The sequence below is a fragment of the Chrysemys picta genome, chromosome 2 (genome assembly GCF_011386835.1).
Source record: "Chrysemys picta bellii isolate R12L10 chromosome 2, ASM1138683v2, whole genome shotgun sequence".
In the NCBI taxonomy this organism is placed as follows: domain Eukaryota; kingdom Metazoa; phylum Chordata; order Testudines; family Emydidae; genus Chrysemys; species Chrysemys picta.
Window position 1 is genome coordinate 15923585 of NC_088792.1, and position 15776 is coordinate 15939360.

At 42.1% G+C, this 15776-nt stretch overlaps 1 protein-coding gene across 1 annotated transcript in view; it reads left to right on the forward strand.

Moving 5' to 3' along the window:
- Positions 1-15776, forward strand: part of LOC101950219 (sodium channel protein type 5 subunit alpha-like) — a 154360-nt gene that overhangs the window by 42364 nt on the left and 96220 nt on the right. The window contains exon 2 of the mRNA XM_065582693.1: positions 9207-9276. The gene's annotated coding sequence lies outside the window, so the exon portion shown is untranslated. The remainder of the gene's footprint in view (positions 1-9206; positions 9277-15776) is intronic.

A 15776-nucleotide genomic window follows, 5' to 3' on the forward strand; every position in this document is an offset into this window, starting at 1 on the left:
CCTGGTGAATTCCTTCCTAAAGAAGCTGACCAAATGCCTCACAGAGCTTACTTAGAAATCAAGCAAGCATACAGCCAGTTATATCATACATACATTTATAAACGTCCCCCCATAAAGCCTTATGGGGTACGCTGTCACACTAACATTGACTTATGAGGGTTTCCCCATGGTACAGCAGCCCTCTTTCCCCCAAGGGTTGTGCAGAGTTCAGTGAGGAGGCTGGAAGTTGTGTGGATAGACCGGATCCCTGTAATGTCAGGACACTATGTATTTTGGGTGGAATCTCTGTGCCAGTTCTATGGGATTGAAGGCAACTCCCACAAAACATTGAACAGAACAATAAGGTGGAACATCTGTGATATCAGACTCACTGAGTTTTCTGTTTTCTACCAGGAATAACCCACATGGGGTACAGTTTGATCCTTTATTTGCTTTGTTTTAAATGTGAATGAAACTTTGTTTGAAGAACTTTCTATTTCACTTAAACTACTGTGCTATGATATGCCCACAGAAGTTGCAAAATCCCACTTTTGCCAGATATCTCTTAGAAATTAGAAATTCCAGTGTTTGCAAGTAAGAAGCTCTTTGTTTTTATTTTAAATGTAGGTATACCTGTTACAGTATCCAAGAGTTTTCTTGATTAAATATTATACAGTTCTACAGTCAAAGCCTGAAATCTGTCAAAGAATTGTAAATGGAAATGTTGGACATAACAGTGGAAGAGAAAGAACATAGTATTGAAAACTCCCATTTCTGAAAGTTACTTGAGAAACTATACCTTACATTTTACTAAAACTTTCCACATATACCTCATCTCTCAAGTATTACAACCTCACCTTCCGCATAAAGTCTAATTGCTCTAGTTATGACTGCTGTATCTTTGTGAGACAAAGAACATGACATAATTGTGGTTTATTTCATGATCAGAATGTTCACATCTTTCCAGATATAGCTCATGCTAACCAATCCTACTGTATATCCTTAAAAATGGATTTTATTGAAATAGAATTTACTATGATGTTTCTCGCTAATGTCTAGGCTATCTGGAAAGACCTGAAGTTTATCTTTAAGGATTTTGATGCCATATTTTTCAGAACTGCTTGCAAATGCTTTCAGTGAGGTGCATGTCTAATTTGCTCTCACAGTTAGCACAGTTGTATTCACAGCTTTAGTAATTGCAGGAGCAAATGACTAGTTAGACACGGTTACAATAGTGATGAGAGTCATATAAAAACCTAGATAGGTAGTGTGTGCGGTTGATCCACTTATGTGTAATTCCCCATTTTCTTATTATACCTACTCCTTATTAGTTCTAAAATTAAATTGTAAATTCTTCATAGCAAGAACTTTCTATCCATACTACGAAGTGCCTAACTTGCTGTAAAAAATTTAATACAACAGATAAACTGTATATACAACCATCATCAAACATAAGGAATTAAACTGTCAGATTAAAGAGAACTAGAAACTGGAATTCCTTGGTACTAGAATAATAAATGTTTTTTAAAATCTCTGTTCATTACCCCAAGGTTCTTGCTACACTAGGGAGGACAATAATTACGAGGCCTTTGAATCCAGTCATTTCAGTTGAATATGTGGTTTTCTTGTAATTCACACTATTTAACGTGTAATAGGTGCTATCCTTTTTAGATGGTGAACAAATATAATATATAACAGTGAAATGTTTCTCTTATATTTAAGTATTAATTTATCTTGGATTCTGATATCCATTAAGAGCCACCTAGTATTTATTTTGGCTATTTAGATTAAGCCATTTTCTATGCCCTATCCACTCTAAGGTATATTGTTTAGTCTTTTAGTGCTTTTGGATCACCTTTATGTAGTTGCACTCTGCACTCGTTATTATTTTGCAAAGCCTATCCAAATGTTTTCTTTCCATAGTGGAAATCTTTTTTGCCACCTCTTGTTTTTGCAAGGATAAGTTTATCAAAGCAGCATTTACATTCTCCACATTTCAGTTTTCATTAACCCTAACATACATTTCCTGCTAGCCTTGTTTCAATGGTACATGCTTCCTCCCTTCATTTACCATCATAATTATTTGAGGTCTAAGATTCTTCTCTTTTTACACTGATGGAGGGGAGAAAAACAAGGTGGAAGTAGAGTGGGAGAGCATAGAAATGGGGAGTCAAAGTGCTCACACACCATGGTTGGGGATTCAAAAGATGAGCTTGGGTGAAACAAGTCAAGGTGGGAAAGGGTCGAATCAAAAGATCAGTTGCTGCTCATGATCTTCTCCTAAATCTGGTGGATTTCCAAAAGAGAACTGCATTGGAGTTAATTCTGCAACAGATAGCATTAAATCTTGATCCACATTTCTAATCCCTTTGGTGGATGTGGCACAGGTGGACAGGGCATAGGTGCAACGGAGAGAGAAAATGACATTGTAGCTCATGGGTGGCCGTGCTGCCAGGAGGTAGAGGAACGCCTGGAATTATTGCAGAAGGGAAAAGCTTGCCTGGAAATGGACCAGGGTTTTTTCACATTTCCACTCTGCTTTTCACACAGATTCTGATGATCGGTGGGAGATTGTGGCTCACAGGCCTGTCCTTTCCAGAAGACTTTAAATATCTCACCCTTTGAGAGGATCATGTGACTCTCATTCTTTGAGGTGAAACTTATGGAGGTTTAAATGTTGCTTAGTTTTCCCCTTCTAATGGGTAGTTCCTAGGGATGGATAATTCAGCACCTAGTTTTTTCCTTCAAAATATGCACAAATAGAGAAATACAGATGTAATGAAACATGATAAAGTATATGTTCTTTAAAAATGTATTGGAACAACTTTTAATTATTAAGAGCTAGCTTGTTTATTTCAACACAGTCTTGAGAAAGAAGTGGTGAGTAATGTGCCCCACCCCAGGTGGATTCCTGGAATGCAGAGTGACTGAGACATGAACGTCTGAGTTTCTTGTCCTCCCCAGCTTGCATGGAGATTGTAGTAATTCTCTGCTGCCTATACCAGTAACACATTCCAATACGCCTTCTGCAGCTCAGCAGCACTGACCTGGGAGGAGGGTAGGGTGAAGCCAAAGTTGCTATTCTTCAGTCCACTCCTCACCCCCATGTGCAAGGAGATGGTAGTTGGCACACACAGGCTGATTTTTAAAGGTGTTTAGGCATTTAAAGATGTGGATAGGTGCCTAGTGGTATTTTCAAAAGTTTCTGGGTGCATAAATGGTATTTATTTCAATGAAACAAGGTGGCTGAGGTAATGTCTTTTATTGGTCCAAATTCTGTCGGTGAGAGACAAGCTTTTGAACTTACACAGAGCTTTTCTTCAGATCTGGGAAAGCTACTTACAGTATCACGGTTAAATACAAGGTGGAACAGATGGGCGATAACATGTGGTAGGAGACTATTCAAGATGAAGTGGGAGTTAACATTTCTGCAGTCATAGAACAAAGGTTTAATCAGGTATAAATTGTTGTAATGACCCATAAAACCAGTGTCTTCATTGAATCCATGATTTAGTCTTTAACAAAGTTACAAATTTAAGTTCTCAGGCTTGTCTTTTGAAGGTATTGTGTAGGTTGCCTTTGAGGATGAGGACAGAGAGAGCAGATATGGAGTGATCGCTTGTGAATAGTGTTCGCCCATGGGTGATGTTTTTGTCTTTTATTATTTTTCTGTATGAGTTCATTTGAGAGAGTAATGATGGTCTCATTTCACCCACATATTTGTTGTTGGAACATCTAGTGCACTGGATGAGGCACACCACATGTTCTGATCAGCATGTGTAGGACCAATGGTTCTTGAAAGGTGTGTTGTGAGGGGTATTGATCATCATACAGTGGGGATATGTCTGCAGCTTTTGCATCTTGTTATGGCAGGGTCTAGTGCTGCTTTGAGTTGGGTGTCTGTGGGGAGCTTGCTTATGATGATGAGCTTGGTGATGCAGGGGGTTGTTTGAAGGCCAGAAAAAAAGGGGGGTTGGGAAAGATTATTATTTTTTTTCCCCAAGATGTGGTCCTCATTGAGTATGGTTAATGATACCTCATATGGGTTCCACTGAGGGGTGGCAGGTTATAGTTTAGGGCAGTGGTGGGCAACCTGTGGCCTGTCAGGGTAATCCGCTGGCAGGCCGCAAGACACTGTTTACATTGACCAGCTGCCCGCATGTCCCAGTGGCTGTGGTTCACTGTACCCAGCCAATGGGAGCTGTGGGAAGCGGTGGTCAGCACATCCCTGCAGCCTGCGCCGCTTCCCACAGCTCCCATTGGCTGGAAACGGCGAACCGTGGCCACTGGGACCTGCGGGCAGCTGTGCCTGCGGATGGCCAACGTAAACACTGTCTCGCGGCCCGCCAGCAGATTACCCTGACAGGCCACCTGCGGGCTGCAGGTTGCCTACCACTGGTTTAGGGTGTGCAGTCAGAGGGCTCTTTTTCCTCCCCTGTATTGAAGCTAGTTCTCTTGGGGTATTTGGATAGCCCATTCCATGATGTGATCTACTTCTTTGATGGAGTGTCCTTGTTTGATAAAGGCGATTTTCAATGTGTTAAGGCATGTATCACGGACTTTCTCCTCAGTGCATATTCTGTGATATCTGAATGCCTGGCTGTAGATAACAGACTTCTTGGTGTGACTGGGTTGCCTATTGGATGTGTGAATGCAAGTGTGGTGATCTATGGATTTCTTGTATATAGTTGTCTGTAAGGTTCCATTATTGAACGTGATAGTGGCATCCAGGAAGTTGATGCTCGTGTGGGAGTGTTCTAGAGAGAGTTTGATGGTTGAGTGCTAGTTGGTGAAGCTGTGGTGGAAATCTATGAGGGGGCTTAGTCATCCGTCCAGAGGATGAAAATATTGTCAGTGCATCTCAGGTATAACACTTGTTTTGTGGTGCATTTGTCCAGAAATTCTTTCTTGAGGTGGCCCATGAAGAGGTTGGCATATTGGGGAGCTATCCTAGTACACATGACCCTACCCATGGTTTGGACAAAGTGTGTGTTTGCTGTTGAATATAAAATTGTTTTGGCTGAGGTTGAAATGGATGAGTTTGGGGCGCTACCATTACATAAGAGTTGTGGATCTGGAGTATCATCATGATACACCTGCCTTAGCTGTTGTCACTGTCTCCTAAGTGGCCCATTCATACTCATCTCTCACACAGATCTTGCTGGTTTTGTGAAACAATGTGCTAGATTAGGAGGACCAAGAAGGACCAAACCATGAGCATTAGTGTCAGAAAACTAAGACTTAGAGAAGGAATGAAACAGAATATGTCCAAGCATGTTGCAAGGTTATGTTGAAAGCCCCAGGAGTTTTCTTCACCATCTCTACAGAAGTTGCCAAAATAGCTATTCACAGTGGTAAATTGCGTCATTAGCCCTGACTGCCTGTAGTCCACAGCAGAACCAAGCACTGCATTCTCCATTGTTAAATATTGCTCACATTTTGAAAGGCTTCGATATGGTCCCTTATGATGACATCCAGTTACCAGATTGCTTTCTTCCTTAGGTCAGCATATCCTATGATTTCCTCTGTTTATCAGACACCCTGAAGGAGACCTCATCCAAGACCTGTGAATCAGCCCCCACTTGTTGTTTTTGGTATGAGAGAGTCAAGAGAATGTGGGTCTTCTTCTGACTTAGTGCTTCATCTGGAGAAGAAATCTTCCTTTTCCCTTAAAACATGTAGTAGTCTGACCAATGCTGAAATAATTCACTCTGGATGCACTGGACCTGGCCAACTACGGCTCAGGATAAAACCTTCCATTCCTGAGTGAGCTTATTGAAAAACAAGCCAAAAGTTGCTTCAAGCTCATCTCGCCAAAGCCAATATCCTAGGCCCTGAATAATACAAATTCAGGCCAGGACATTTATGACAGAAACAGTGAGGCACTGATGGATAGTCTCTTGCTGATGATGGATTGAGGTCAGATCTCCATTCTCATATTCTGTAGCCCAGTCTCCCACAGTTCTGAAATGTATGGACTATTCCCCTCCTATCTACGGTTTCTAGAGGCTGTTCAAGGCAGTAGCAAAACCTGTGATAGCCATGCTCCATTCTCTGGCCTGCAATCAGATCTTTTGCCTCCATGGCAGCAGTCAAATGGCAGTTCATTTTGCCCTGACCTTTTTTTGCCAGCTTATTATCCATTTTGGGGGAGGGCAGTCGTGAGCAGCCTTTCTTCACCCTCTTCTGAATCAAATATTTAACGGTGTGGTCTCAGCCACTCAGAGCTGGCACATCTCCCTGCCAGACGCCTCTGCCCCCGCTCATGCATGGCAGAACTTTTGTGCAAACACCACACTAAACTCAAGCAGTGTTCTGTTTGAGACAGCTTTTGCAGGCTCTTCAAATCACAAATTGTGCCCTGCCTTTTCTCAGTCAGCTGACCCTTGCATTGCTAGGGCACAGAACTCTGAATCAGGCAAGCATGTTGGATTTCCCCCTCCCCCAAGAAGCCACGATTCCAATACAGAAAGAAAAGCCTGAGCTGGAGATGCAGAGCAGAGCGGAAAGAGACTCCAAAGATGAGGAGGACTTGTCTTTCATCTAGCCCCGGGTGTAAGTTCTGGGGCAGAACAGGACCAAAAAAAACCCCCTTAAGGGGGCTCCAGGTCCTCCTCCAAAGTCTAAAATGGGTCCTAAATTCCCTGGGGGAGAAGTAGGAGACATACTAATCTCCCCTTCTTCCCAGAATGAATCAGGGAACTCCAGTAATGAAAGCCTATCCCCCAGGATGCGGAAGTGGGAGCCAGAGTGGAAGAATACTGAGGGGGACGTATCTAGAGGTCTCAAGGTGTTGCATAAAGTGAGACACATAGGACCATACCCGGGCCACAGCTGGGCAGCAAAACTTACCAAGTGGGCCAACAAGGCTAACGAAGTCCAAGAAGAGCAAAGAGTAAAAGAAAAGAGGTGTTTGTCCCCTGACTCAGATACATCCTTTTCTGCTGAGGAAGGGGAGCTCTCAGATTGAGGCTCTGAGCAGGACATGGGAAAAATGTAACACAAGTTTCTGCCCCCTGAAATGTTTGGAACCATGTGCAAAAAGATTGCATCTACAATCCATATCCAACTTGAGTAGGCACTAGACGACAAGCATACGGTGAAATACCTGCCTTCTAAATCCTCACCTGAGACAGCAATCTCATTGCAATCATCCGTTGAGGATGTGATCAGAGAGGAATGGGAAGGTTAAATACATAAGCAGGCATGCGCTTAGATATTTCAAGTTGGAAGAGTTAAAAAAAAATTCACATTACAGATATTCTAAAGGTAGATTCTGCAATAGCATCGCTAGCAAAAGATATGGTAATTCCATCAAAAGGGGATTTCTTTCCCAAAAATCCAGATGATAGAAATGTGGAAACCACCCTTAGAAGGGTCTTCGAGGCTTCATCATCCACCCTTAATTGCATCCCTGGAGCCTGCATTCTTCTCAAGAGCCACAATGTACTGGCTGGGTGACCTAAAGGCTGTGAAGGACAGAGACCATCCTGGCATCTGGTCTACACTTAAGAAAATGTTCCCAGCAAAAGCTTTTGTGGCAGCTGCCTCAGTGGATGCAATGAGATTTTCAATCAGTGCCATGACATCTAGCTTCACCCCTGGCAGATAGATGCTCACTCCAAATGAATTCTGTGTTCATCTAAATGAACAGGCTCTTGTCTCTGGGGAAAAATCTAGGCAAAAGAGTGGCAGAAAGTGGTGCCAAACCGAAACAGTCCATCCCCACTCCAATCAGTGCTCTAAGGAGGAACTACAAATTTTGCCACAGACAAAAATGTTCCTTTCATCCATCCATCCTCAGAAAGGTACTAGAGGAAAGCTTACAGGTATACCAGGGAAAACCCTGGAACTGGGGAAGGGGTGCAAAAGTCTCTGAGAGCCCACTGTGATACAGTGAATGTGTTTCCACCAAGACCGGAATCTAGGAGGCAGAAATTCCCACTTCTCAGAAGAATGGTCTTGATTGACCACAGACAAGCAGTGTTTAATTTGTGTTAGGGATTACCAAGGCTAAGCCCCGGCACCTTGAGGCTCAACAGTTCATAGCCCAGGCTCCTCTGAGCTTGCTGCATCAGTTATGAATGTAAAAAAATTGCTTGAGCTCTGGCACCTAAATGCTTGAGCCCTGGCACCTCTTTCATTACAAATTAAGCACTGCAGACCAGTGAGTGAGAGAGGGAGTGAGTCGCAGATACTCCCTCAAACTAACGACCCCACCACATCTCTTCTTTATCCAATGCCCCATCTTGAACAACCACATGGAACGTGAGCTGATGTTAAACAAAATCTCACATCTCCTGGATATAGGAGCAATAGAAAGGGTTCCCTCAGAAGAAAGATTCTTCAGACTATATTCCATTTTTGTCATTATTCAGAAGCATATGGAGGGAGTGGGGCAGTGGGAGGGGGGAAGGTTAGAGTATTCCTGGATCTCAAGTGAGGTCAGCAAATGGATGAAGTAAACCATTATGGATGGAGACTAGCTTCAGTGGTAGCATCCCTATTCTTGCTGCTTGCTTCTGCAACCTTTAAGTACTACAAAGCTACATGTTTTTTTCAATTACCATGATATTTTTTTCTCTAACTTGAATCTTATTCTTTCAATATACTTTTCAGACTTGGCATTTTGTACTATTTGGACTAATGCATAAGGAGATGGAATAAAATATTCATATATGGAAGTGTTTACAGTCAAAGTGTTTGTAGTACAGACAGGGCGAGCCCACTAGATGCAGAGAAGAGTTTATAAAACAGATTTTGCCTTTGTATTTCCTACCCACTTTATTCAGATTCAGTGCAAACAGTCTGTTTTTCTATCAAAGACACACTCTCATTTCTGCATGGATAGAATAATATTTTAAATGAATACTCTGCTAGGAACCTCCCCAACTCTTTGCTTACTCGGGCTACAGCCTTTCCCATGAGAACTCATAAAATCACATTAGTTAATTTCACATCTAAACTCTCCTCCCTCTCTCCTTTCCCCACATATACACACCCCACATGACAATAATACACTCTCTGGAATAAGAGCTTAGCCAGGGTGAAGAGGAATTGCTTACGAGGGAAATAGAGAAGGTGATACCATGAGAGAATTTTCTGATCCTCTGGAGATAACTGGACTGAAACTTTTTTTCTCTTTGAATATAACCTTTGTTTAGAAGATGTGGAAAAGAATGTAAGTCTTACATGCTTAATACACTCTTGTTTCTTCTTGACAACAGGAAGATAAATGCTGGGAACTTTTATCTGCTTAAGAGGAATTCAGGAAGCTAAGCAAAACCTTTCCTCAAGGTGAGTAGTTTGTACAAGACGTTAACAGTGAATAGGAGTTAAAGAAAATGTGAATATTTACTTCTCATCTAAGAAGAGAAATGGCATTTTTCCTACTCCAATTTTGGTGTATTTTATGCCTGTGATTTCAGATGATGTGGATAAATTAGGGACAAAGATAACATATACAAGAAGTAGTAGATGGATCAATAATTTTGTATGTGCTCTTCTGCTGAGATACTAGATGCATGATTGTTATAAAATAAAGATTCCTTTTGTATATGTTTTACTTCAGAATCCAAGGGCCTCATACAATCTGCAATTTATTTCAATAAATTAAAGTTTGATACCTCATTATCTTATCTGAAAATGAATAGGTTTATTTTATTTCATGTTAAACTGACTGAATAACCTTTATATACTGAAAGTGGAAAAAGAAAAATCTTAACATTCTTTAGCCATCTAAACTAAAAGAGAATAAGAAAAGAAGTGGGGCTACTATGCAGTGAGGATGGGGAATAGAGAGGAAGGATAATCAAAGTATGGGCCAAAACATAAATGAATATCTTGCCTCACTTTTCAATAAGGGTGATGATGTATAACATGGGGACAAAGGCAGGATGGTGAATGGGAATGAATGTATAAAAATTTAAAATTTCCACATCTGAGGTGGAAGCAAAACTCAAAGATCTTAATGAGCTCCAGTCAGGGAGATCGTCTCCATCCCAGAATACTGGAAGAATTGGCACATGAAATAGTCAATCCAAGAACAAGGATTATTAATATATCTATCAAATTGAGGAAGGTACAGTATGAATGGAGAATAGCAAATTCAGTACCTATATTTAAGAAAAAAATGTTTCGGGCATTTACAGGCCTGTTAATCTGATCTGAATAGCATACAAGGTTTTAGAACAAATTTTGAAGGAAAAAATAATCAAAGACATGAAGATAAATGGAAAATGGAATAAAATGTCACATGTGTTTACCAAAAATAGATTGTGTCAGACTTAATTGATATCTATCATTGATAAGATAACTGATTTTTTAGACAAGGGAAATCAGTAGATGCAATCTATCTGGACTTTAGTAAAGCATTTGACACAGTAACACATGGAAAATTATTAAACTGGAAAAGATGGGGATTAGTACATGAATTGGTAGATAGATAAGGAACTGTCTAAAAGGGAGATGCCAACAGGTTGTGCTGAAAGGAGACGTATTGAGCTTGAGGGAAGTTACTAGTGGAGTTTCTCAATGATTTGTCTTGAGGCCAGTCTTATTTAATACTTTCATTAATGATCTTGGGACTGAAAGTAGGAATGGACTATCAAAAGTTGCTAATGAGACAAAGTTGGAAGGCATTATCAATACAGAGGAGGATTAGAATATTCTAGAGGAAGAACTGGATGACCTTGAGGCCTGGAGTAATAAAAATTGAATGAAATGTAACAATATAAAGTACAAAGTCATGCAGTTAGGGACTAATAAGAATTTCTGTTATGAGTGCCTATCAGTTGGAAATGATAGAGGAGGAGAAAGACTTGGGTGTATTAATCAATTGCAGACTGACTGAGCCACCAATGTTATATGGCCATGAAAAATGAAAATGCAATCCTAGGATGTATCAGGTGAGGTATTTCCAATAGAGCTAGAGAAATATTAATGCCATTGTACAAGACACTGGTAAGACCTCATCTGAAATATTATGTACAATTCTTATCACACATGTTCAAGAAAGAAGAATTCAAACTGAAAAATATACAGAGAAGGGCTACGAGGATGATCAGAAGAATGGGGAGTCTACCTTAGGAGAGGAGACTCAAAGAGCTTTGCTTGTTTTAGCCCAGCAAATAAATAAATAAATAAACAAACAAAAACACTGACGGGATATGATTGCTCTCTATAAATACATCAGGGGGTAAACCAGAGAGGAAGAAGAGCTATTTTAGCTAAAGGACAATGTTAGTGTAAGAACAAATGAGTACAAATTGGCCATGAATATATTTAGGCTGGAAATTAGAAGGTTTCTAATCCTCCACGGGGTGAGACTCTGTGACAGCCTCCCAATATAAGTAAGGGAAATAACCTAAACCAGTTTTAAGATGAAGTTAAAGTTTATGAACTGGGTTATATGATGGAGTTACCTGCGATAGTAGGGGACTGGACTTGATGACCTGGGAGGCCCCTTCCAGTCACATGTCCTTACTTTAGGGTGGATTTTTTTTTTAATCAGAAACTTAATTCAGTCTATGTTTTGTTTGTCAAACCAAAAACTCTTAATTGGGAGACTTGGAGGATGTTTATGGATTGTGGTTTTATCAAGATGACCTGCAGGGCAGTGACTCCAATGAGCCCAGCATTGGTGGAGAAATAAATTCAATAATGGTGAAGCCAAGAGGAAAGCGTCTGAGAATAAACTGGATAGGTGGTGGGATTTGAGCGGGAAAGTGAAGATAAAGTCTTGAAACACATCTAACTGACAGACGCAGGCCTCTTTCCTTTTATCTAGTAGGAGGGATGAAAGCTCGCAAGGTTTGTGTTTGGGGTAGCTAATGGAGCATTTATCCCTATAGTGGAGGCATGTATATATTCAGCTCACCACAGGAACAATGGATAAATCTCTGGAAAGATAGTATTAAGTGGAATAGAAGTCTTTGTCAGTCCTAACAACAAGTATACCTGTAGATGTACCTAACTTGAAGACTTTCAGAGCTGACTGTCATTGGAGCTCCTATTATTTCATAGTCTTAAGTGTTTTGTACTGCTAAATCCTGAATCGTTTTTCAAATGTTGTGATATTTAACAGATTATTTTCTGGGATGAGGGAGATCAAATGTTTATTTTTAGTCTTGGCTTTTTGCCTAGGATAAGTAAGGCAGGTGGAGACCTGGCAAGCTGGGCCTGGGGAAGCTGCAGCGGTGCCAGCGCATGCTCCCTCCCAGCCCTCCGGGGCTGGAGAGGCTGCAGCAGCACCGTGTCATCCATGCACGCCGGCCCATGGGGCCCCCCAAAGCACAGGGCCCAGAGCGGTCGCCCTGATTCGCCGTACCCTAGGGACAGCTCTGCCTAGAGCACTGGTTCTTGACCTATTTACCATTGAGGGCCGCATATGCAACTCTCTGTGTTATGTGGGCTGCATCCACACAATAGATACACTACCTGTACATGTACACACCAAAAAAAGGTTTGGTATTTGTTATATGAGAGCAATAGGATTCAAATCAATATATACCTCTACCTCGATATAACGCCGTCCTCGGGAGCCAAAAAATCTTACCCCGTTGTAGGTGAAATCGCATTACATTGAACTTGCTTTGATCCACCGGAGTGCGCAGCCCCACCCCCTCGGAGCACTGCTTTACCGCGTTATATCCGAATTCGTGTTATATTGGGTCACGTTATATTGAGGTAGTGGTGTATTACCTTTTATTTCAACGTGGGCAAATATCTATCGAGCATTTTAAATTAGCAAAATACGTTAACATTAACTATTAACATTAATTAATTTTACTGTCTGGATGGCATGGCATGATGTATTCCCACCCTGACTTCTGCGCTGTTGGGCTGAGCGCCCAGAGAGCTCGACTGCAGAGCCTGCCTGCAAAGGTGGAGAGCCCTGCCTAGTGCAGAGCTCCCTCCCATGCATCCAGCCCCTCCCCAGACTGCTCCTCCCCAGCCAGGGAATGCTCTCTATCACCCAAACACCTTGGGACTGTCTCCCCATCATCCAGACACATACCCCCAACACTGGGTTGGAACAGCAGAGACAGGGCAGAATGGCACCCCAGGGACTGTCCCTCCAGAATCAAGTCCACCATCCAGGGACTGCCCCCCAGCAACCTCCATCAACTGCCCCCAGCACCCCAAGGACTGGCCCCCAGCACTCAACCTCCCCATCCAGAGACTGTGTCCAGTGGTGCAAGTGGAATCCATTTCTTATCGGTATGGGGGGCACGTGACCTCTTCATGGGACCCTCCACATGACTCTGCCCTGCCCCCAACCCGGGACCACCACACTCTCCTCATCCCCTCCCCATAATCCATCCCCCTTACTTGGGGGGAGGGACCTCTGTCATCCTCCTGCTGCGACTTTGGAACCGCAGCAGTGAAAGGAGCAGAACGTGGGGCCACCAGGAGGCCCCACGCCCACAGCTCCTCTGGCGCAGCTGTACCACCCCAGTCCTTCCACGCAGGGTCTCCTACATCTGTACAGCAGCCAGCCCCGCTGGTGGACAGGGCTGGGGAAGTACAGTAGCAGCACCGGAGGAGCTGCCGCTGTGGGGCTGCCCGGTGGCCCCACGTTCTGCTCCTTTCCCTGCTGCAGTTCCTGGGAGAGCTCTGTGCTTCAGGGCTCTTCCGGGAACCACAGTGGGGAAAGGAGCAGAGCGCTGGCAGCTCCTCCATCGGCTGGGCTGTTCCACCCCCAGCCCTGTCCTACGGCGCAGCTGCTGCTGGGAACCAGAGGAGACGCAGCTCTGTGGAAGGGCAGGGGACAGGGCTGGGGGTTCTGTCCTGTAGTTCAGGGCTCTCCCGGGAACCTCAGCGGGAAAAGGAGCAGAACATGGGGCCACCGGGCAGCCCCACACCCTCAGCTCCTCCGCCACTGTCTTGCTGGGATATAATTGAAGAATTTTGAATATACTATATATTTATTGAATCCTGTGTGTGTTAAATACTGAGAAGTTTTTACTTAGCAAAAGTTTAGCTACCTCAGAACTCCCCATGAGTGAAAACTATATTTTAGAAATGCTTCTTCTCCCCTTGAAGTCAATAGGAGTTTTGCCATTGTCATCTGTGACAACAAGATCAAGCCTTTACTTCCTGTGTAGCACCTAACAGTTGCTCAGAGGTCAAGACATTTGCACAAAAATCTGGACCAGAAAGCACACTCTGGCTTGGATTCCCAACTCTGGCCAAGGCACCATCAGCAGGGATTCCGGAGTTCTTTTTGAACCCTACCAACAATTTTAGGCCAGCCAGGTCCTTTCTGGTCCCTATCCATATATTAGAATACTTTTGCACTAGGTGCTAATAGTCCTCAGGAGAGGATAATATAACAATATTAAATTTAAAGAATTTTTTGCATTTTGAAGGGTGTTTGCTCTCCCCTCCTCTAATATGTTAATAAAGTCTTCAACAAAACAACAACATTAACTGTGAGGAGGCATTTTAAATAATTTTTTTAAAAGCCTTTGAGACTGGTAGACTTTTATGGAAGCATTTGTGCTGATGAGCTTTGTGTAATATTTGGCAAATAGCAAAGCAAATGTTGTATTCTCTGTGTGCATTGCACAGAAATGGTGTCATTTCATACATCATTCACAACTCTCATTATCAATACCACAACATCTGAATTATCCTGAACAACAAATAACAAACATGGGTTTGGACTTTAATACATGAGAGCAGGTTTCATTTTAATTTCACAACATTACAGGCTGCACTGATTTCAAAGTCACATACATAATACAAAGTTGTATGTATATAAAGTTGCATGTTAGATATATTGGCCCTGATTCAGGAAAGCACTTAAGCATATGCTTTCCAGAATAGGGGTGTATTTAAGCGTGTACTTAAGTGTTTTTCCTAAACTGGGGCCATTGGCACACATCTCATCCCCCTACATTGGAAAAAAGCTTTCAATTACCAAACAAATTCAACTGCCCAGAACTTTTGATTTGATTTTTTTTCTCCCTTTGTTTTGGTTTTGTGCCTGACTCTGTGCAGTTTCATCCTCCTAGCCTGGTGTTAAAGGCTACAGTTCTAGAATGAAATGCAGCCAACTTTCAAAAAACTGAAATGGTGAAATAGTCATATTATTGATGACCAGGAAGGTTATTTTGGAACACAAGATCTGCAGTTTCTTTACCAGAGCAATTGGGCAACACTACCAGAATATACTGGGGAATCTTCCTGTGGTGTATTCAAAACTATGTTAAAATTGCAAGCTGTCACTTTAAGTTTCAAGGTGTTTTCTGATCCTCTTTACAGGCTAAGGGTCTCTGTAGGGAATCATATGAGCTGGGTCTTCAGCAGTTACTCTGCAAAGATTTCAGCCTAGAACAAGGTGGGTTGAGTTAGATGCCCTTGCCTTAGGGAGCAGCCTGTTTTGTTTCTCTCTGTTTGGTTCTTGTGTGTTAGGGTTCTGGATGCTAAGAAATAAAGGAGTGTTACATTGCAACCTTCCAGAAAGAGTATTTTATATATTTATTATATAAGTTATATCTAACTTCTCTGAATGTATACTGTGAGCATAACACTTGCCACTGTCCATTTTATATTTATATTTTTTATTAATTTTTTCAAATACAACAAATATACCAAAATACAAGATTCATTATAATACACAAAGTAAGTAAGGAGGGCTAGGATCTATCTTCAGGGTCTGCGTTAATCACAGACCACAAAAAAGTCAGAACAACTTGCTTTGAATTTTTCAGGCATTCCCCTTCTGCTGAACGGCAGTCATTCATTAGCTGTGAGAACAGTCATATCACTGAGCCAGGCATCAGTGTTTG